General features: G+C 43.1%; 1 protein-coding gene across 3 annotated transcripts in view; it reads right to left on the bottom strand.

The window, feature by feature from the left end:
- Positions 1 to 1,497: 1,497 nt before the first annotated feature.
- Positions 1,498 to 20,969, bottom strand: part of HIVEP1 (human immunodeficiency virus type I enhancer binding protein 1) — a 150,805-nt gene continuing 131,333 nt past the window's right edge. The window contains exons 11-12 of one of the 3 annotated variants that reach the window (XM_026064254.1): positions 3,981 to 4,096; positions 1,498 to 1,665 (exon numbers count right to left, since the gene is read on the bottom strand). The gene's annotated coding sequence lies outside the window, so the exon portion shown is untranslated. Of the gene's footprint in view, positions 1,666 to 3,980; positions 4,097 to 18,191; positions 18,734 to 20,969 lie in introns of those variants that run through there. The other 2 variants (XM_026064253.1, XM_026064255.1) reach the window with 2 other exon arrangements.

Here is a 20,969-nt window from a genome sequence, read left to right as displayed (position 1 = left end):
TCCCATGCTAACAGCTTTGGGTGGATTTGAGCTGCCTTCTCCACATGGAGTCCTTTGACCTTTTAATCCCTTTGAAATAACCTATTCTTTCTCCTCTCCCTATTCCCAATCCCTCCAGATCTCTTTTTGTTGTTTTTTTCTCCTGGACATGTTTTGAGAGCTTGCAGCAACTTTTCTGGTAGGTTTGGTAATTAACTGGCAGGTCTGGTCCCCTTCCTCCCACTGGGCTGTGCCTGGCTATACATGTAGTTCCAATCAGAGCAGTTGCAGAACAAGGTGCTATGTACTGAAGGTATTAGACTCGAGATTTGAAAGTTTTTCAAGGCTAAATCCAAATGTAGGCAGTTGGTAACTGAGGCTGGATATAGCTGAGGTGTGGATGGTGGGACAAGGAGGAAAAGGAGAAAGTTGAAGAGAGAAACCTGGGGAGGAGATGGCTGTGGAGTTGATCACATAACTGAGATGAAATATCCTAAGGACCTGCGGTGTGCAGCAGATGCAGAACCTCCTAAAAAATCCACTGGAAGGATGATCACCAAGTGCTGAACAAGCACACACTTTATAGGCCCTAATTCAATTCACATGCTTTTGAGGCTGTGGAGGAATAAACCCAGCTGATAGCACATCCACAGGGAGATTCAGTCAGGTTCAGCCAGAGGATGAGAGCACACTGCGTTTTCTCCCAGGGATGGGTAACATGGTCTGTCTCTAGCCAGATCCTGTTGTCTTCCTGGTTTCCTCTATCAACTGTTGCTGAAATAAGAGGAAGAAGTGGCTCTTTAAAAGCGCTTTCACAGTGGAGCAGAAGAGGAATAATTACCCAGACTTATTCTTCTGGACTTAGGTCTTTACACAAACAAATCAACATGCTCCCTTCTCCAATTCATTATCTTCAAACTCATGTGGAGAAAATGCAGACACTACTCAGAAAATTGCACCACTACTTGCTTAAATTCACAAGGCTTATAGTTATCTGAGGTCCATGGGACTTAAAGTTAAATTCAGTGTTAACTTAACTTCAAAGTTCAGTATGTACTCAAGTTCTTCTCTCAAGGAAGATGGCTTAAGCATATTTGAATTTGAAAAGTCCTTTTTCCCTTCCTTTCACAATTGCTATATGCAAAAATGAGTGATCTCATGGTAGGCTGACTACTAGATGGCAAAGTATATTGAGTGTTTCCTCAGCTTTAGACAAGAAAAAGGTAAGACTCCCACAGCATTTTGGGGGCCAACATCTTTCTCTCATTTTCCTCTAGGGAAAGTTGGATGCAGCAGAAACTCACAGGAGAGCGGTGGATTGCAGATGTATTTGTGCGTGACTGTATTTAGTGCGTGACAGTGTGAGAAAGCAGCACATGGAGGAGGACGAGAAGGAAGGGAATGCGCTGCCCAGCACCAAACAGGGGGACCCCCCCACCCAAGGGAACAGCGAGAAGCAAAGTTATCTCAGTAGCTCATTCCATATCCCCTGTACAAGAACACCACTGCCAGACTTCAGAAGGCCCAGATATTTCTTTACACGGCACTGAAAATTTGTCCAGTTTCATTCTATAAATAAAACTCTGCCAAGGTCACAGTTTCTGAACTGATCCCAGTCTCACATAGTCACTCTGTCTTTTTTAGGTCAGCAAAGGCAGGATTCAGTTTTCACACTCCTCTGCAAACCTATGAAGAAAGAACACACAGATCTTTAGCAATTATACTGCCGGCTTGCTGTAAGACCAAGGTTTGATCGTAATGGAACATTGCATGGGACACATAGGGAGGTAGGTTACATCTGGCTACATAACATAAAGCAAACAGCCTCATTTCAGCTGTCCTGCTAACCAGTGATTTGTCCAATTTAAAAAAAAAAAAAAAACAGAAAAAAAAAGAAAAATCTTTACAATAAAGTGCTAAATCAGGATGGTTTTTGCTCTTTCCAGGCAGTAGGGGAACTAACCTGATTCATACTTAGGGATGTCTGTGTATGCAAAAAATCTGAAGATCTGATGCAGCATAGAAAATGTCCTATATTCTCTATATCAAATTCAGTTAAATTAAGCATGGTAAATATCATCCTGAGCAGGGTTTGTATTTAAAAAAACCCTGAAAATTCAGCAAATCTTTGAAGCTTTTGCAATGAAGTCAAAAAATAAGAAGAGCTGAGCTGCCATAGTATTCCTCAGTGGGCTCCTAGAGGGTCTGTGTCAATCAACAGTCAGGAGACCTGAGATCCAAAAGATACATGAGATTTTGGGCCCACTCCTGCCTAAGAGGGTTATCCCACCTTGCTCACCCTCTCCCAGAGGTCAAGTCCAAACACTACTCTCTGCATCTCCTCAAACCCCTTCTGCATCCCATTCTGGCCCATTTTCTTTATTATGGGGAGAGTGCAATGGTGCTGCACTCCCTTTCCACATACAGAGGCAGCTGCACTGCGACAGACCAAAAGCCTCCAACTCTGGCCAAAGGCAGATGCCTAGGAAAGAGTGTAAGGACAGGGAAATTAAAACGGTGACACATTCCCATCAGCCTGTGACTCAAAAGCTTCCTGAGCCAGAAGTGGTGCCTTCATATTTAATGGCCCTTGATGGATTGCTATTCCATCAAGTTATCTAGTTTTCTGAAAACTTTTGAGTTTTTAGTGTCCACAACATCTCATAGCAAATCTCTGTGGGTCAGCTGTACGTGGCATGAAGAAAGTATCTCCTTTAGTTCATTTCAAACCTGCTGCCTGGTAGTTTCATTATGATCCATAGTTTCTGCCATGGAAGCTCCTTATGCAGCTCCTCTCTGCTGCTGAAGGCATACAGGCTTCTGCCAGAGCCCTGTGATCACACCTGTCATGCTGGCACTGGTTTCCCTTTCTTCTGCAGTGGTGTAAGTCTGAAGTAACACAACAAAGTCTACAGAGGCCATGCAGGAAGCAGAGAAGAGAATATGTCTGTGCAGTTTCTTAATGCGAGCTCTGGCTTACTGCTGTAATTTTGCCCTAAACCTAATGCAAGAGGTTTTCTTACGTTACGTCTAAAGCTATTTAGTGCCATTAGTAACACAGCAATAAACCTATAATGTCTTCCTTCCTGTCCAGGAGGAAAAGAAAATGGGGACCTGAATTCTAAACTGAGTTTTCAACTTCATCAGAAGCCTTTTTCTGGTTTGGATGTTTTTGGAGCTTTGGTCTTAGCAGTGTTCAAACTTAGGTCCCAAATGTCCATGCTCACCCAGAAAGTCAATGAATTCAAGGGAAACAACTGGTCTCTGAGCAGCTGTTAGTTTTGTTTTGAGTGCAGCAGAGGATCTTATTAAAATAATAAATTTCTATAGGAACTGCTACTGCAGCATTTTACTTTTTATTTTTTTTCAAGAGGGAAGTTATGCAAGGCCTGTTGGATGATATCAGCACATCTGGACAGCTTGGAGACTGGGGAGTTTTGAAGAGAGGAGAAAAAAGAAAAGAGGAGAAACTCTGAGTTTTCTCAGGTTGGGAGAAAGAGAATATTCCATGACAGAGAACTACAGACTCTAGCCCTAGGAGGGCCCTGCCTGGCTCTCTGCTGTCCAAAAGGTCCCTGAAGTCAGCAACCCTCACAGCCAACAAATAACTATGACTGCCACAGTGGGAAGTGCAAGGCCAAGCATTTTTGTTCATGTTTCCAGCACTAAATGCTTGCACCATAGCTACGGTTTGTATTTATCCTCTAGGGGAGCTGCAAAGGGAGGGTTTTTCCCCCTTCTTGCCTGAGAAGTATTGCACAACAGGCAGGTGCCGGATGCATTGGAGCAGCGTTTGCTCGATCCTGCGGATAGGAAAGTCGTGGCCTTGCAGGGCTACTGATCTTGGGCTCCAGCATGCTGGCTGAGAGTGGAGCCTGCTGGGCATTTTGCACCTCACGGCTACCACTTTGCAATTACATTCTTCCAGTGCCCCTAAATGAATGTAAAAGGGCAGCAGTTACATGCTTTTTAATTTAGACCCTTGTAGCACACAGGATTACCAATTTCCCCATCAGGATCACAAGCACCCAGGGTGTGAGTGATGATGCAGTCTCCAGCCCTTCTGGCCTTCTGGTAAGAGCAAATCTACTTGTTCAGGTAAAAGTTTCTGAAAGGGCTGTGGAAGAAAAAATAAATAAATAAATAAATAAATAAATTGCTTTGGTTTAAGCTTCCACACATATCTTCATGATATAACTGGTTTTCAATAGAGCCATGTCTTAAAAACATAATTAGAGGTCAAATATTAATGGACGATACATGTCTTCAAATGTAATTAAAAGCATTGATACAAAACTGCTTCTGTCTAGAAAGTTCCTGTGCTTAGCTAAAGTTTCAGGGGCTGGTCATTACTCGCAGCCGCAGAGCTACTTAAATCACATTGATTCATAATCCCCTGCAAGAGAAAAATCAATGCTGGAGTGTTTTGCCTGTGTAACCATGTACATTAGCAAGGCTGGAGTGCCTCTTCAGTAAGATAATACCAAGCAGTTAAAATATGTAGAGAGCGCCTCCTGAATTCATTGTGAATCGATTTTCTTCCTTTTAATATTCTTGCTTACAAAGAAATTCCTATATAACACACTGGACTTTTTTTCTGCCAGTTCATCTCCTTCTTTGGTCTTTGGCCTTGTTCCTCGGTGTTCTCCCACTGCAGTCTGGTGCGGAGAGTTACGGAAAAAACAGCTTGCTTATCTACTCGTTAACACATTCTATAAAAAAAACATTAAGGTATTTATGGTTAGATAGAAGAGGAAATGGCTAATATCCTTTGCACTGATGAAAAGAAAAATATATTAACAGCACACTCTGGCTGCTTCACCTGGCTGGCCTGACCAAACAGGAGCTGACTTGTCCCCTGCTTGTAGGCATGCTGATTGCATTTCTTCTCCAGTTTTCCAAACTGGTTTCTGGGGACAAAGTGATCTGCCAGGGGCTGGTAAACCAAACCCTTTCACTCGCTACCTTGTGAAAGATAGGGAGGTTAGGAAGGGATGACTGATTCCTGGTCTCTTTTTAAAGGGTTAACCACATAACTTGTGCCATGTCTATGTTACTTATGTCTTCCCACTCTATTATCTCTGGAAAAGACATCTAGCAGAGGCACAATTATATTTTTGCCAGTATAACTTATTTCAACAAAATAAGCTCTATCTACAGGCTGTAGCCCACTTATTACAACTGTGGCTATACTAGGTAGTTTTGTAGTGTAACTAACTGCATCATTTCCCAGTCATATCTCCTTATAAACTCTGTCCTTCACAACTACACTGGGAAAAATATATAATGTGGACCTGTTCTCCTGTTCTGCTTTTCCTAGGCTGCTTTGACCATTCTCTGCCTCAGTCTAATTTCCTACTAACCAAGACTTAGAAAGCTTTTTCTGCTCAATTTTTTGACACATCAGATGTGTGCTGAAAATTAGTACCTGATGTACACATGGTTTGCTTGTGTACTATGGGACTATATGTGGTCTTAATTAGCTTATTATGATTAAATATAAAAATAGGCAAAAATGTCATCATTTTTATGCAACAAAATATGCTTTTCATGGGACTGATGGTTAGGGAACGTTTCATGTATTACTTCAATAGCAGTAAATATCTAGAGAGTATAAAAACTGAGGGTCTCAGTAGAAAATGTCATTGATTCAAGRACTGATGATGAATCTTGCTAAGACATTACTTTTGTTCAAAATCATAATTAAAATGACTTTAGGCAAAGCCCCTAATATATTGGGTCCTCTATCCTTCTCTGAAACTGCCAGGTATTTTATTACCACTTAAAGTGCAACATAGTGCAAAGACTGTGGCTGTTATTTTGGTCTGTGCTTTTAAACAATCATCTGTTGTATTTTCTTCCATTCTTCCAAGTCCCTCATTACTTTTAGTCATATCCTCCCTCTCCTTGACTTGGGCTGTCTGCCTGCAGCTTTATATTTCAACCACAGCTACATGGAAACACCCCATACTGAGGGGGTATTGCTAAGAGTCCCACCAAAGGCTCTGCTTTGTAGAGGTGAACCATGGTAGACGCATGTGTTCATGGATGTGTTTTGATAAACAATGATGTTAAATAAGGTCTCTAACTTGGGAGAGTGCAGGGGGAGAGGGAATGCTGTTTCTCCCACCAAAAATCCCTACCTGTGCAAGGGGCTAAGCTGTGTCTAAGACCCATTTCCACTCCCATTTTGTAACACGGCAGGGCTCTGCCCAGGGCGCCCAGGGAGGAAGCACCTCGAGGCTCGTGGCTTGGTCCTCCATTTCTCACTTTTGCTGTCCGACAGCCTCTGGCCAGTGAGGGGGCCTGGGGAAGATGGGGAGCCAGCAGTGCAGGCATGCAGGTGGCGTTGCACCCTCGAAACCAGGACTATTCACCTGTGGGAAGCGATTCCTCGCAGGTGCCAGGGTCCTGCTGGCTCAGGGCTTCAGCTCTGTGTCTCAGCTCCAGACCTGTAAAACTGACTTGCCCTCATGCTTTTTCTGCCTGTCTGTCTGTTGTTAGAGTATAAACCTTACTACAAGCTCCTACTTCCTACCCAAAACACAGGGGGAGCCAGTCCCAGTGCTATTGTAAGAATGAACATTGTAATATGAAATCTGGAGGGGGTTATACTTGCTGTCATGCTGGGTGGCAGAAATAGGGCCTGCTGCTGTGGCTCTCCTGCACTCACAGGCAATTCTCAAAAACACCCAAATACCTTGGAAATGATACAGGTACTCCTCAAAACATGAGGTCTGATCCAGCATCAGTTATGTGCACAGGAAACTACGTTCTGCTCCACAATTGCCAATATGTGAGCATTGTTACTCGGGCAGACCTCTCCTTTCCTCAGTCAATTTAATGCAACATAAGTAATGGCAACTTAAGTAGGCACTCTTCCTGGTAAAAGGGCTTTTTCTAAATAAGAGATAGAGATGCATCATTTTGGGCAGCTGTTCTTTGGAAATTGCTCATGTACTTCATTCTTAATGAGCAGGCTAGGGAGTTTTTCCCCTCCTCTATCTTAATATAAAGAAAATGTTTAAGACAGCCTTTCCCTTTCCAGTGATCCACAAAGCACTGTGTGTGCATTTACAAATTCATGCCCACATCAGATTATTTTTATCATTACAGTTGTTCTCCCCGTGGAATTTGTTAACATGTTGCTGGCTATTTTCATCCTTCACATGAAAATGAATCTACTGGGTATCACAGAGCTCAGCTATTATGAGTTTTTTTTGATGAAAGACTTAAATTGCATCTGAGAAATATGAATTATGGGGCCTAATGTTCCCCCAGAGATTTTAATTTAATACACAAAAGGAGCCGCTCACTCCCTACTGAGGTCATTACAGAAAAATATTCTTTGTAGTCAACAGAGTAATTGAGACCATTGGAACTTGTTTCCCCTCTCTCCTCACTGCCCCCCTCCAAAAAAAAGGATGGGTCAATTCTGGCTGTCTCAGAAGGTTTATAAGTTCTGTGAGTGATCATGCCTAAGATGAATTTTTCGCTGTTTTTATGCAGAACAAAGAACTTGTGAGAGCCCCTATTCAGCAGCCCGCCTTGCTTGGGGTAGATGGCTGCTCCTCTCACCATCCCAATGCAGGACTGGAGGAAACTGTTGGGGTCACTGAGTCCTGGTCCCTGTAAGCCCAGGTACCCCAAAAATGGATGCTGACCTCCCCTCTCTGGACCACACAGCATCCCTCGCTYCTCACAACAAATTTAAGCACAGTAGGGCTGAAAGCAAAAAACCTCTGAAACTGTAGTGGGTCAGAGAGGTTCAAGGAGGTTGTCCATGTCGTAGGTCCCTGAARGGTTCACAGGTGAGGCAGCCAGCTGCAGTCAGGCAAAATGACAGAGCCAGTTCCCACCCATCTGCTTTTTCCTAGTGACCACTCTGAGATTTGAACTTTCAGGCCAGGCAGTCTAAGGCAGATTTGTCAAAGTCCCCATATACTTGTTTAACTCCAGGATAAACAAACACATGCTTAGGTCAACCCCAAGTTATGGCAATGCGGGAAACAGAGGGTTGAGTTCTTTGTTGGCAGGTCAGGCCGCAGGTCAGGGAAGATGATCCCACCGCAGCCCCCTCTACAGTCCCATTAACTTCAACAACTCAGCTCCTTTGCATGGTTAAAATTTAAACACTTGCATAAGTGGTTTGTTGAACTGGTGCCAGAAAGATCAGTGTCCTGCAGGACTGAGCACATTAATTCTCACTCTCAGAGAAGTAGGAGGGAACAGATGAGCCAGAAAGCTAAACAGCTTCAGACTGTTTGATCCAATGAGAAAAGCAAATTCCAAAGTTAAGGAGCCCTCATGCACTTTGTAAAAAAAAACAAAAAAAAAAACAAGCAAAGGAAGGACAAAGCGAGTTCAAAGTTTCCGTGCCACAACTTTGCTGCAGACTGTGGTAACCATAATTTTGCATCAACGCGGGATATTTTTGTGCACCAGAGTGAGCCAAGACATTATTCATTGTGCTGGTTTGTAGGCACAGATTATGTGCATTAGTAGTATGAAATTCAGCCTCTTATTTCTAACTTGATGCAAACTCCAAATATTCATTTTTTCCCTTAATTTAGCATTGAAGAACAAAGCACTCAGGAGGATGGACAGCCAGGAGGCTCACTCACTCCCCCAGTGGCACTAAACTTGTTAACAGAAATATATGATAACAAGTATACTAAAACCAAGAATAAAATATGCCTCAGACAAAACCAACATACTTCCAAAACAAGACTCCCAATTGCACAGGTTTCTCCCATTGGGGAGCGGATGAGAGAACAAGCATACGACACTGGTTAGTCATATCACTTAATTGCATGCCTGGAAAGCACTCGCATCTGATGGTGATGTTAATGACACTGTAAGACCCTATGCAGAACGTAAATGCTGAGCTACAGTAAAGGCTTGCAAAATAGCATATATGGAACCATTATTTTTCCCCAGAGTTGTAGGCACAGAATTCTTTCAGGAGCCATTTAATTATTTTGTTCTATTTTTGCTTAATCTATATAGAAAAGCTTAGTAAAAGGACTGTTCATTTTGACAAGATTCCTCAGGGAAACTTCGAGACAAGATAGCAGTAATTTCTTCCCCATATAACTCACCAAGAAAAATAGCAGAGGAAATAAAGGGGTAATAACAGAAAGGGGAAGATTATCTTTTAAAAGCAGTTGCTTGATTCTGATACACAGTGAATGTATTTAACATGACAAACATAGGTTTACTTAGGGAAGATGTGGGGAAATACCAGAGGCAAAGAGAATCTTATAGCTAAAACAAAGTCGGGACTGGCAAGTGAAAGAATAGCAGGAAGGGAGGACGGCGAGGAGGATCCCACTGAGGATGGTCTCGTGGTCCTGACAAAGACCTAATAGTTGGATCCCAGCCTTATGTTTCTTGCAGAGGTTAAGCTGCCAAGGTCTTTAGTCAGTAATCTAGGGGCCTGACTGGTTCTCTTCCTCCTTGGAGGGAGGCAGTTGAGGCAGAGACCAATATATCTCTCCGGTGTGACCTCAGTTACAGAGGAGGAAGGTTGTAAAGTCCTGCTTCCCTGAACATGTAAGGGCTTTATATCCCTTGCCCCAAAATGCCCCAGTCTGCTGGCCTCTGAGCTCTTGACCCATGTGGTTCCACCTTTCTGCTCCCTCTGCTGGCTCCTTCTCCCACACACAAGTACTTGGGTGTTTTGGGCCTCTGCCTGCCACCAGGCACTCCCGTTGCAGGCATATTCCCATGCCCCAACAAATTGCCCTCTTTTACTACCCCAGGGAACTTGGTCAGGGCTCCTGCAAAGCCTGGCAGATGTCACCTCCTCTGGCTTCAAGAGGTCTGGGACAGTGAGAGAGAAGAGCAATCTCCAGCAGGCAGTTATTAATATCTTTTATTACAGTAGATCTTCCCTGTTGCCTCCAGAAGTAAGGTGCAATATTTGGTTTTAGTCCTGGTGAGAGACCTCAGTGCCCATGACTGTAAAACAGGGGTAAACAATATTTTCTCTCCTGTTCTTATTCTGGTCCTTTTGGGCCCTGTAACTTCAAAGATTCACTCATGTTGCTGAATTTTGGTCTTAACAGTGAATGGTCCCTTCGATGACATACAGCTGATTTTATGGTTTGCAGTTGATTTGATGACTGTCCCCAGGCTCTAAGTGGCACTAATTGTAGTGTGTCAAGAACATAAATCAATACAAGTTTGGGGGCCTGAACTTTAGGACAGAGACTCTTCCCTAGTAAATGTGTGGAAAATGCTCAGCGAGTTCCATTTGTTACCAGTATCCACAGCTGAGACAGTGAGTTCCTTGAGAGCAGTAATGGCTTGGTGTCCAACACATCAGCTGACTGCAATCTTAAAAATAAACTCCAGCCCCATAAATTCATCTGCTCATATATTTTAAAGCCACAGAGACCATTAGGACTCTCTACTCCATCTTCTTGTTTAACACAGGCCAAAGAGTCTCATTCAACAAATTCTGCATCAGGCTCAAAACTTTTGACTGAACCATAGAGAAAAATATCCAAGTATTGACATAAGACTGAGAGGAATGTAGAACAGCCTGTATTAAACTGTTCTAATATTGGCTATGTATCCTCATGATACAATTGTTTGCCTGCTATCTTTATAACAGTGCATGTGTCTAAACTAAGCTTCCAGCTTTTGCTTTTTGCTTCTTCTTTGTTCTTTGCCAGCTTGAATAGCCCTTTCCTTTTAGAAGCTCTCACATAACTTGTTCATGACTGACCAAGTCATTTCTCAAGCATCTCCTGAAAAAAATCCCTAATTTGAGCTTTTCTAGACTCTTCCAGTAAAAGTTTGTTTTTCCAAACTATCAACAGTTATATGTCCCTCTACTCATCCTTGGGCAGGCTAATACTTTGTTGATTAAAAACTCGTTTCTCTTCTATTTCCTAGTTGTTGTTTTTTAACTGTTATAGCCCTGGAGAGCTGGCAGAAAAAGAATAGAAAAGAAAGGCATTTGATTAATGAAAAACAAAAGTTAAAAGGAATTCCAGCTCATGCTGGAGTGAGGCAATAAACTTTTTCATCTTTTCCTATCTTTTTATTTGCCATAAACCACAGGTTAAAACGATGGTTTAACCTGTCAAGTTTCTTCACATTCTAAACACATTTTGTTGAAAGGAGACCCAAAGAAAGAGCAGGGAGATAYGAAGGCTAGGAGCAGAAACGCCATGTAGCGCACCAAACGCAAACCACCCTAAGGAAAGACAGTCACCTTTTAGGCTGTATAGAAAGTTTTTTGATGGTGCATTTCTACAGATCAGCCTGGTGCAACAGGTACAAACACGGATGCTCAGCTTGAAAGCTGCTTTTAAGCTGAGGCTCTAGTGCTTGACCCCACCTGAGATGTGTCACAGTCATGCCCATGGACCATGTTGATCTGGACCCCAACCAGCAGGCCCTGCCTTGACACTATGGACTTGCCCAGCAATCTGGACTCTGGGCTGCTCTGGTTGCTGTCGTGGACTGGCCCTGCTCGCCGTGCTCAGGGGCTGCCAGATGGTGCCCCTCATCGGCGAGGCCCCTGCCCTGCCAGCCTTGTTATCACACTTGCCTTGCTGCCCTGCGGGGCAGCGTGCCCTTGCTGCTCCCCGACACACTGGAGAAAGAAAACCTACAGTGCATAAGGCATCCAGTTTTAGACCATATGTGTGGAAGACAGAAAGAACAACAGTGCAAGTGCACTGTAGGCACAGTGCTGAGCACACTACCACTGCTTAAAAAAAAAAAACAAACCTCTCTAAATAGACACTCTAATCCCTAATTTTTCAACATGAAATAAATGTTTGTCTGCTTTGTTTATACTAATCTCAATCCTCCATGCAGGATGGTACATGTCCTTTATTATTCAGTATCTAAAGAGACAACAAAAAATGAAGCTCAGTGCTCTTGGCCATGGACAGACAATGGATTTGAACGAAAAGGCAGAGTTTTTCCCTGGCATCTTCTTTTACCTTTCGTAGAGGGTGGCAGGATACATAAACCTGGATTATAAATATCTTTTTGCCAATATTTATAATCCAAAGCAGAAGAGAAGGAAGCTGGTAACGAGATCATTAAAAGAGGCTGAGAAAAAGGCACCAGATTTCTCTTTGGTTGGTTATAGTTCATCCTATGTACTCTAAAATTTCTGGGCAGGTCTGTTCAAAAGAGTGGAGGCACTCCAGAAGTCAAGGCTAGGGTTTTGCTTTTGCAATAGTTGCCTTTGAGGAAAAATACAGAGCTGGAATTATTTATAGCAAATGCTGTTCCCTGTGATATATTGTACTGATTGGACTACAGGAGCTTGTGTTTGGGCTTTCAGGCCTGAGATCATTCCCATTCAATATTAATTCTCTCTGTAGGGTTATGCTCTGCAGGATTTTGCAAGGTGGAACACTTTGGAAGAAGAAAGAGAAGGCCATTATGAGAGAGGAATACGCTGTAAAGAAAGGAGCAGAAGAAGAAAAGCCTAAGGCATGATCACCTTTACAACAGGCTGCTACAGGATCCTATACACAGGCATTAGAGGTGTGAAACTCCCCTCCTTGCGATGCCACCAAGGGAGCTACAAGACTGTGTGAGAAGGACTCAGCAACTCAGTAGGTATTAACTAGCCCTGGAGATGGGCTTGCCACTTGTGATAGCCATCAGAAAAATCCTGAACAGCGCTGAGATTACCTAAAATAACCACATAAGTGGAAATCTTCATCCATAGATATTAAAACATGTAAGAAAGGAGCTAGTCCATTATGAGATGGACATCAGGAAAGCATGGCAATATTAAAGTATACAAAGAAGGTCCTATTTGAGATAGTGGTTGAACTGAATTAGACCCTAGGTTTCCTGGCGCATGTTGTGTGCTGCGGGAGATGAGGACAGGCATGTTCCAGTGCCTGGCAGCCCCACTGCTTTATTGTGAATGGTTCTGCAGCATTTGCCTAAGAAAACAGTTTGTCTCTTTATATCTGACAAACTAATTCTCAGAAATTCAATAGCAAAACACTTGCATGTAAGTGGTCTTTCCATAATTAAAGACAGCTTTCTGAGAGATCTTGGCTAGAGAGGAAAAGTTTGGCTAGAGAAAAATCTGATTTTAAGAAATAAGATGTGACAGAAACTTGAAATGAGATTTTAGCACCAGGAAACACTGTCAGAACTTCAGCTTTTCCTGAGCTTGTCCAATTTATACAGAATGATGAAGATTAGTCACAAGGTTACACTCCCATTAATGGTTCTTGAAAATCCATTTTTCTCTTCCTGTATCTATCGCTATCTAGTAGGAGCAAGTTTCTCTCTTTACAGAGGATTAACTATGTGCATATAAGATATTTGGACCAAAATCCAGCCAGCCAAGTCAGCTACTATGGAATATCATTCGTTTCCCTCTCTTCAGATCACTGGCTTTAAGAAAAACTGTCCCCAAACCGTGGTAGAGCTGGAAATCGGAAACTCTGCAAACTTTAGCAACACCTGCAGTTGTTGGAAACCACAGAAGCTTTCAAGTGTTTGGTTCTTCTGCCTATGCCTAGAGAGTTCTGCTTTTCTGTTCCTCCCAGTGTGATGTTTTTGGCAGGCTTGCACACCACTGCCCAGAGAGAGAGAGGGAAAGAGCRAGCCTTCTATCCCCCTTGCCTGCTCTCCCCTGCTCCAGCTTTAGAGCTGCTGTCAGCAATTTTTAAGGGGTCCAATTTTGGCAACTGGCAGCCCAGATAAATCTTCCTCAGGCTGACACAAGGCCATATTTAAATAAAATTCCACTGGACAGAAGAGATACAAGCAGGAGGAAAGACAGAAAACAAGCAGTGATTGCCCTTCCTATTCAGCCACCCTTGTACAAACACTGCACAAGAGAATTATTCCAGAGGGATAGGAAAAGGGATAGAGACAGGAAATGTGAATATCAAGGCTAGGAAACAGCACTCTGTTAGCAAGAGGAGTTCTCCAGGAGCATTAACTAAGCAGATGACAGACAGTAGAGTTCTCAACTAACTAAATTCAGATCAGGCAACTGCCAGCTCCCAGAGCAGTTGCAACCCTAGACCTGCATTTCATCACTTTGCCCCAGACCTTCCCCCAGGCATAGGCAACTTAGTTCTCCATGAGCCCAAACTAAACTGGATTAATAGCAGCATCTCTAGAATTCAAATCACTATAACAGGTATTAGAGATCTAAGATATTAATAGCTGACAGATCTTAAATATGAATTTGAGCACAAAGCAAGCAGCCAAAGTCAGACTGACCCTCCCGAGCACTAGTAGGACTCTCACTACATGTTGCAGTGAAAAAAATCTGCATGCCTGTGTGCCCCTCCATCCTGGCCCTTCCTCTGTGGGAGCATGATGCTAATGAAAAGCTGCCTCTCTCCACATCAGGCTGCTTGCTTCACTCCCTCCCATATGCTGCCTCTCTGCTTAACAGCCCATCACACAACCCACTCATTTCCTGGCCTGTAAGCCCCATTTATATCTGATTTCCAGCCTATCAGTGTTAGCGCACTGATGGGCACCTGCTCCAGGCCCTGCAGCCCATCAAGACTGCAGTAATTCCTCACTATGCTGTTCACACCTCCCACTGTTCACTGCAAACTCCTTTCTGAGACCAGGTGAAAAGCATGCCCTCCCTTCTCCCTTACCCTCCCTATGCTCTTGCTTCTTTCCTGACATAACTAACTCCACATAGTGCTTCACAATCTGGAAATCTGGTCTTTTGGGGACCCAAGAGGAGACTGGAGGACAGAAAAGGCTATACAGATTCCTCTTTCGGATTGTATGAACTGAAAGAACAACCTTCTCTTTTTCCTCAAGCTGATTTTTAAAATAGAGCTATCAGTTTTCCATATAGTCATCCTGCCTGACTTAATGAGCCATTCTCTGCAAATACTTCCCATTAACATGTTTATATATTTGTTTGCCTGGCTGGGTTCTTTAATAAGTGCCTTTGGTTCAGGTGCTCCCAGCAGACCGCACTCTGCCAGGCTGGAGGAAGCCCTCAACTCTTTGCAGCTGCGTCCTCACATCATGCTCTGCACTGATTGATTTTAGGACAATTGCTCAAGTGTAGCAGGCAGAAAGTTAGCGAAAACTGAGGTTTTCCTGCAGAACCCGTTAACATCGTGCCTCAGAGAGGCTGAGAGACTGAAGYGGTGTCATTCCTAGCTGTTTTGTTTCTGTGGTACAAACTGAAATCCCAGCAAGAGGATTTTTTAAGCGCATGGGCTAGACTAAGTCATGCTGCTAACCTAGGATGTRGCTAGGAGGGCTGATGTTGAGATGCATGGGACCCTGACAGGCTTGGCAAATATCCTTAAAAGAAGGGGTGGGCAACAACAGTTTTACACAGTCGTCCCTTCACCACAAGGCCTCTGGCAGACTGACCCTGTCCCTGCTAGGAAAGAGATTTCTTGTCTAGTTTCTGGACTATTCCACGAAGCTTGTTTCCAATGTCAGGTTCATTTCTGTGACTGCTGCAAGGAGACCTGCACCCAGAGGGCTTCTCTTCTCTTTTTTGCCCCTGTACTCTTGAATTTCAACTGAATTAGCAGCTGCAAATACAAGGGCAGTTAAAGTTGAAAGCTTCCTGTGAAATTGGATTAGCACTTAAATGTTGTGTGACAAAACTTTATGTTCCAGGTTTTCTAAATGCTCTCAAGGAAAAAAATCATTTGTCAAATACTTTCTGTATCATTTGGGGACAATTACAGTATTGCCAGATTAATTACAGTGTTTCTACAAAGCTCTCCTCTGATTCTACTATTAAAACACAGCAGAAATCAGAGTGTTTTGACCTTTATTCAGAGCCTCCTGTTAAAGTGACTTTCACAACAGAACCCAATTTGTCACATTTTATTTGTACTTTAATTTTATTATTAACAGATTAATGAAGCTGGTAATGGCTTTCCCGATGCTCCCCCTGGAAATGTGAACTGTGTCCCTTCCTTACATCAGTCTGCTGTCAGCAGATGAAGTGCCTTTACAAAATGCTATTAACTGTTACCAGAAGCAATTAGTCAAAATAGCAAGTCAGCTTCAAAAGGAGAGATTCCAAATTCCCTCAGTGCGTTAGGAAAAGCACATTAGTAGGATTTAGTTTTGCCAGCAGACACAAGCTTTAGCTCCTGTACTAGTCATCTGAGTTAATGACACGTAGAAATGCAAATGTATCAGACATTAATTTGCTTGAAGGAGCAATGCCAGGTTAAAAAAAAATCACTCTCCTGGGTCATTAACAGTAATCCCCATTGTGCCAGAAATACCCATAATCAGTTTTTAGATATTCTCCATGCTCTGGCCTTAAAAATCCGTGAGTAAAATCCTGGCCATTCTGAAGGCAGTAAGAGATTGCTCCCGACATCACTAAAGCCAGGCTTTGCCTTGATTTTCTGTCCTAAACAATTATTTTAAAAGTATTCACCCTCATCCCTCCAAAGCATCAAAATCCAGCCCCTTCCCAGATGGCTCATTTTTTTAAGTGGATATCAGAAACTCAAAAGATAATACCCATAAGGATATGTGCATACTTAACTCTAGCTGGATTTTCCCACATTTGGCACCATCTTTATGGAGACAGCTTTATTGTCTTCTTGTTATTCCAGTATGAGGCTGACAAAATTGCATTGTCACACCAACATAAAACACAAAATTTGTTCTCAGTAAGTGGTCCCTAATATGATGAAGTAGGAGTTTAAACTCCTTGAGGAATTAGATAGCCCCTGGTTAAAAAACTAGCAGTTCTCACCTCCTTCATCATTCTCCTGGGTGAAACAACAAGGAGGAATATGGGGGAGGCAAAACATCAGATATAATAGCCTACATCCACAGTGATGTTTCAAGCATATGTTCTGGCATGCCCATCTTGCACCTACAAACCGCTTTCCAGATCTAATAGACCAACAGTTGCCCCCTCCTCTCAAATGTGGTAAAATGGTATTAGCAGTCTTCATTTCTGGTGCGTTGCTAGTTAGGTGTGCATGGCATAGATGGTTCCAATTAAGGGGGGAAGAAAACAACAGAAACACCATAGATTATTAAAAATGAAAAGATGAGCTATTTTTCCTCAAGACTGGACAATGAGGTTCCTGTCTCTAYGCAGAAGGCAAATCTTTTTCATGTCACACACCCTCATCCTTCAGCCCCAGTCCCACCTTCCTTGGACGGCTGCTGTGGCCCTGCTTGGCTGCCCCAGCCAGGGAGCTGCCCGGAGAGGGAAACTCTGCTCTCCGCTCATGGGCCACTCACCACAGTGCTGCGTCGCGATACTCCCATACCTGGGTTTTCTGGAGGTAGAGAACAATTTAGTATCAGACCTTGCCGACATTTTTCCTCAAAGAAAACACCAGCAGCTGAGCACCACCTGAGGACTCAAACAAGCAATAGTCTGGGTAAAAAAATTAGCTAAATTCTGCCAAGACTTCATTGATTGAGAATAGGCAGATCTAATGATTTTGCTGAGTATTTGTAGAGAGCACTCCTGCTGGGTATTTTTTCCTTCATCGTCTTCAGTTGATTATTCACAGTGCATAAGATTAAGCAGAGAGCTCTAGAAGAGTTGTTTTTTCCCCTGCTCAAAGTACAGTCATGTTGCAGAAGGCGAGTAGAAGAGTTAGAAATCTAGCAGTAAAAGCCTGATACAGTCCATTTTAAGATTTAAGAGCAGTACATTTGATCTTCCTATTATATGAGCTTAATGACAGAAAAAGGACAGTCCTTTGGTCCTTCATTCAATTATTCTCACTTACTGGAGGAACAACTTCTTAAAAAAAACACAGTATGTTGTTCAAACACTCCCATAAAAATGGTCTCTCTAGCTATCCAAACACATTGTCTGCTGTCTTAGATCAAACGCAGCTCTCATTCTTAGATGCACCCATTAAAAGGAGAGTTTAAAATTCTTTTTAAAGAATTTTTTTGCACTTTTTAAAGAATTCTTTTGAACTTTTTTAAAAAAAAGTTCAAAATCTTGAAAGACTAATTATTTGTGCAATCATCAGGATCAAACACTGCTGCAATAAAGACTTTAACTGACTTATCAGATAAGACCTATGTTCAAAGATTGCAAGGGGAGAAGGGACTATTATGATAATCTAGTTTGACCTTGTGACCTTAAGTTTTGGGCATTTCATTGGTACAGATTTTTTCAGTTGTTCATATAACTAGAAGGAAAATTGAATAAAACCATAAAGAACACAACAGACTACACAAATTTGTAAAAACAGACCACATGTTTTCATGTCCCTTTAATCTGTGTATTTGTAGGCAAGGCTCAATACTTGGATAGTACCAGGTCCTCCGCTGGTGCAGTTAGTGCAGCTCCACTGCAGCTTACAGATGTCATTTTCCATTAGATGAGAATTTAGTCCAAAGAGATTCCAAATGTGAGGGAAAACTAAGAAAATACAAAAGTGGAAATACTTAGAAAGGATAATTTGTAGAAGACTCTAGGTAAAATAAATAATTTCCAAAGTCTCATTTTTTTCTGTCTACTGTCACTTTTATAGCAAGTGCTTAAGATTGTGTTCAGCATGCCAGTTTTCAGCAGGACATGAGAGAAGCTGGGATGCATTTTTTTGTGTGTGTCTCTTCTAATCTGTTTGAGCTGTCTGATGTCTTCATATCTAATACATTCTGGATCTTTGATCTGAGTTAGAGGATGTATCAGGGAGAAATGATGATTCACTGGAAAACAGGATATCCACAGGGAAGCCAGTTACCCAGTCCAGCAGAATTAATCAGCATTAGGTGTGTGGGCTCTTACTATGAAACACTGTAAATAAGAAAGAGTCACAGATGATTACAAGTATAGGAATAAACAAAGAAAGAGAGAGAGACAATTTTAAACCTCTAAGCATCAAAAATGGTTTCTGAACCACCCACCTGATTTGTTGGTGGAGCAAAACCATCCAGTGTGCAGATGAAAACATGATTTCTGTTTTGCAGAGTCCCTGTTTCAACATTTACTTCCATTGTGGCTCCCCGAATGGTTTGGCAAACCAGAGACRCACCTAACGCTGGGTAACGGCACTGAATACAGAAGGCTGCCTTCCTGCGCCGGAGTAACCAAACAGCCTGGTTACAGTGCGGTGATCTCTCTGGCTTGCTCTGCCTTGCAGCCTTGTTCCTCTCTCCCTTTCTTCCATTTTGGCCTAGTTTCTGCCTGAGAGTGCCTGCAGCTGGCCTAGGCTAGAGCACGGGAGGTTGGAGCAGTCTCCTGGGGAAAGGGCATGCCTGATGGAGGTGCACGCTCCCTGGGAGAGCGAAGCGGGCATCACTCCTGCTCTGGCACAGTCTCTGGCCCGTGATGAGAGTGCTTGTGCAATGCAAGTGCTCTTCAGCCTCCCACTAGAAGATGGTGACTGCATCCATCTTCGCAATGCTCTGGCTGAGTGCCGAAGGGCATGACCAGCCCACTGCTGCACTGTTGGAAGCCTCCTACATAGTAAGCGGGCGTCACCACTTCCTTTCTCCCGACACTCATATTTTCAACATGAAGCCCCCGTAATCACTTTGTGCAAAGGATGTGACCTTTCTGCGTGCAAAGTGTGCCCAAGGCACGGAGCACCTCACAGAAGTAATCTACTTTGTACCTGGATCCCTGAGGAGGGGAGACGAGCGCTAGACAGACAGTACTCAGGCTCAGGAGTTTTGAACATTAGCAGAAACAGAACTGTAGGAACTTTCAGTTCAAACCGGGAGTTTTGACTTCACCCATTCAGACATATCTTGGTCGTAAAGGATGGGAGAGGCGGCAGTCTCAAGATCATGACTTTCCACTTAGACCTTTTTCAAAACCTGGCCCCTAGGCTTTTAGCATCAGGCATTCTGAAAAAAAATGTATTTATTCTTCCAAAGTCAGATTGTAACCTGGCTCAAAAAATCCCACAAGGAAGAAAGTGCCCACATACTTCCTCCTAGCCCTGCACACCATAGGTGGCTTCGTGTCGACAGCAGACAAGCAAAGCAGGCAGAGCTCGCTGTTTCTCTCTACTGTGGTGTGCCACTTAATGGGGCTGCAGGGGGGAGCAGGCTCTGCGTCAGGATTGTCCTTAGGCACGTGCCACCGCTGCACCCACACAAGGCCCTGTGCTGAGCACCTCCCATGCGGGCAGGGAATGTTGGCAACATCCCTGCTCGTGCACCATGGCCCCAGTGCTTCTGGGACACGGGCAGATGATCACAGCAATGGTYCCTCCACGCTCAGCTCTGTGCCCGTGCGTGTGCAGTGATCACTCCTACCTCGCACGTGCTTCCTGGGAAATGCCTTTTGGAAAGCAGGCTGTTGCTGTGATAGGGACAAGCCTTGTGCAAGTCTTGTGCATGCCTTGTGCAAGCCCCAAATGAGAGGGCTGCAAACTCACTCCTTTGGCTGCTTCTAGAGCAGTGAACTGACAGGGTTGGGATTGACTCTAAGTCAATGATTTTATACTCTAATAGTCAATAATTTTATTAGACAGCTGTGATATTTGAGATGCAACTGATATCTATGTCAAATCATGTTACATATTACTGTGTTTTGTTTCTCAGAAGGAGGAATCCAATTATAAGGTATTTAGGTACAAACACCAAAGTAGGTGAATGACTTGCAGTTGGCTGAGATGGAACTTCTAAAGCACAAGAACAATGTTTTAATCACATAACTGAACAAAAAGAGGAAATGTTAGGGTTATTTGAATTTACAAACTGCTTTCATTTGGCCTATTTCCAGCACAAATGCCTCATTCTTGGTAATGGGTTTCAAATATACTAAAGAGTACAGCCACAAAACCAAACAGGCCTTAACATTTGACCTTACTGGGGAAAACAAGCCTACCATTACTAAAGAAAACTAAGCATGCCTAGCTAATTGACTGATGCTAGGACAGTTTTCTTTCCATGACTGAACCTTAGGAATGTAAAGCCTTGTCATCTTTCAATTAACATGGTTTTTGTAGATCTCATGTGGAATATCTGAAAGTCACCATCCGCATCCTAACATTTTGAGTAGTCTGGCCAGTGTAGAGAGA

This window comes from Apteryx rowi, unplaced genomic scaffold, assembly GCF_003343035.1.
Source record: "Apteryx rowi isolate R43461 unplaced genomic scaffold, aptRow1 scaffold_212, whole genome shotgun sequence".
In the NCBI taxonomy this organism is placed as follows: Eukaryota; Metazoa; Chordata; class Aves; order Apterygiformes; family Apterygidae; genus Apteryx; species Apteryx rowi.
Note: the sequence above shows the minus strand (reverse complement) of the source record. Positions and strands in the feature narration are given on the sequence as shown.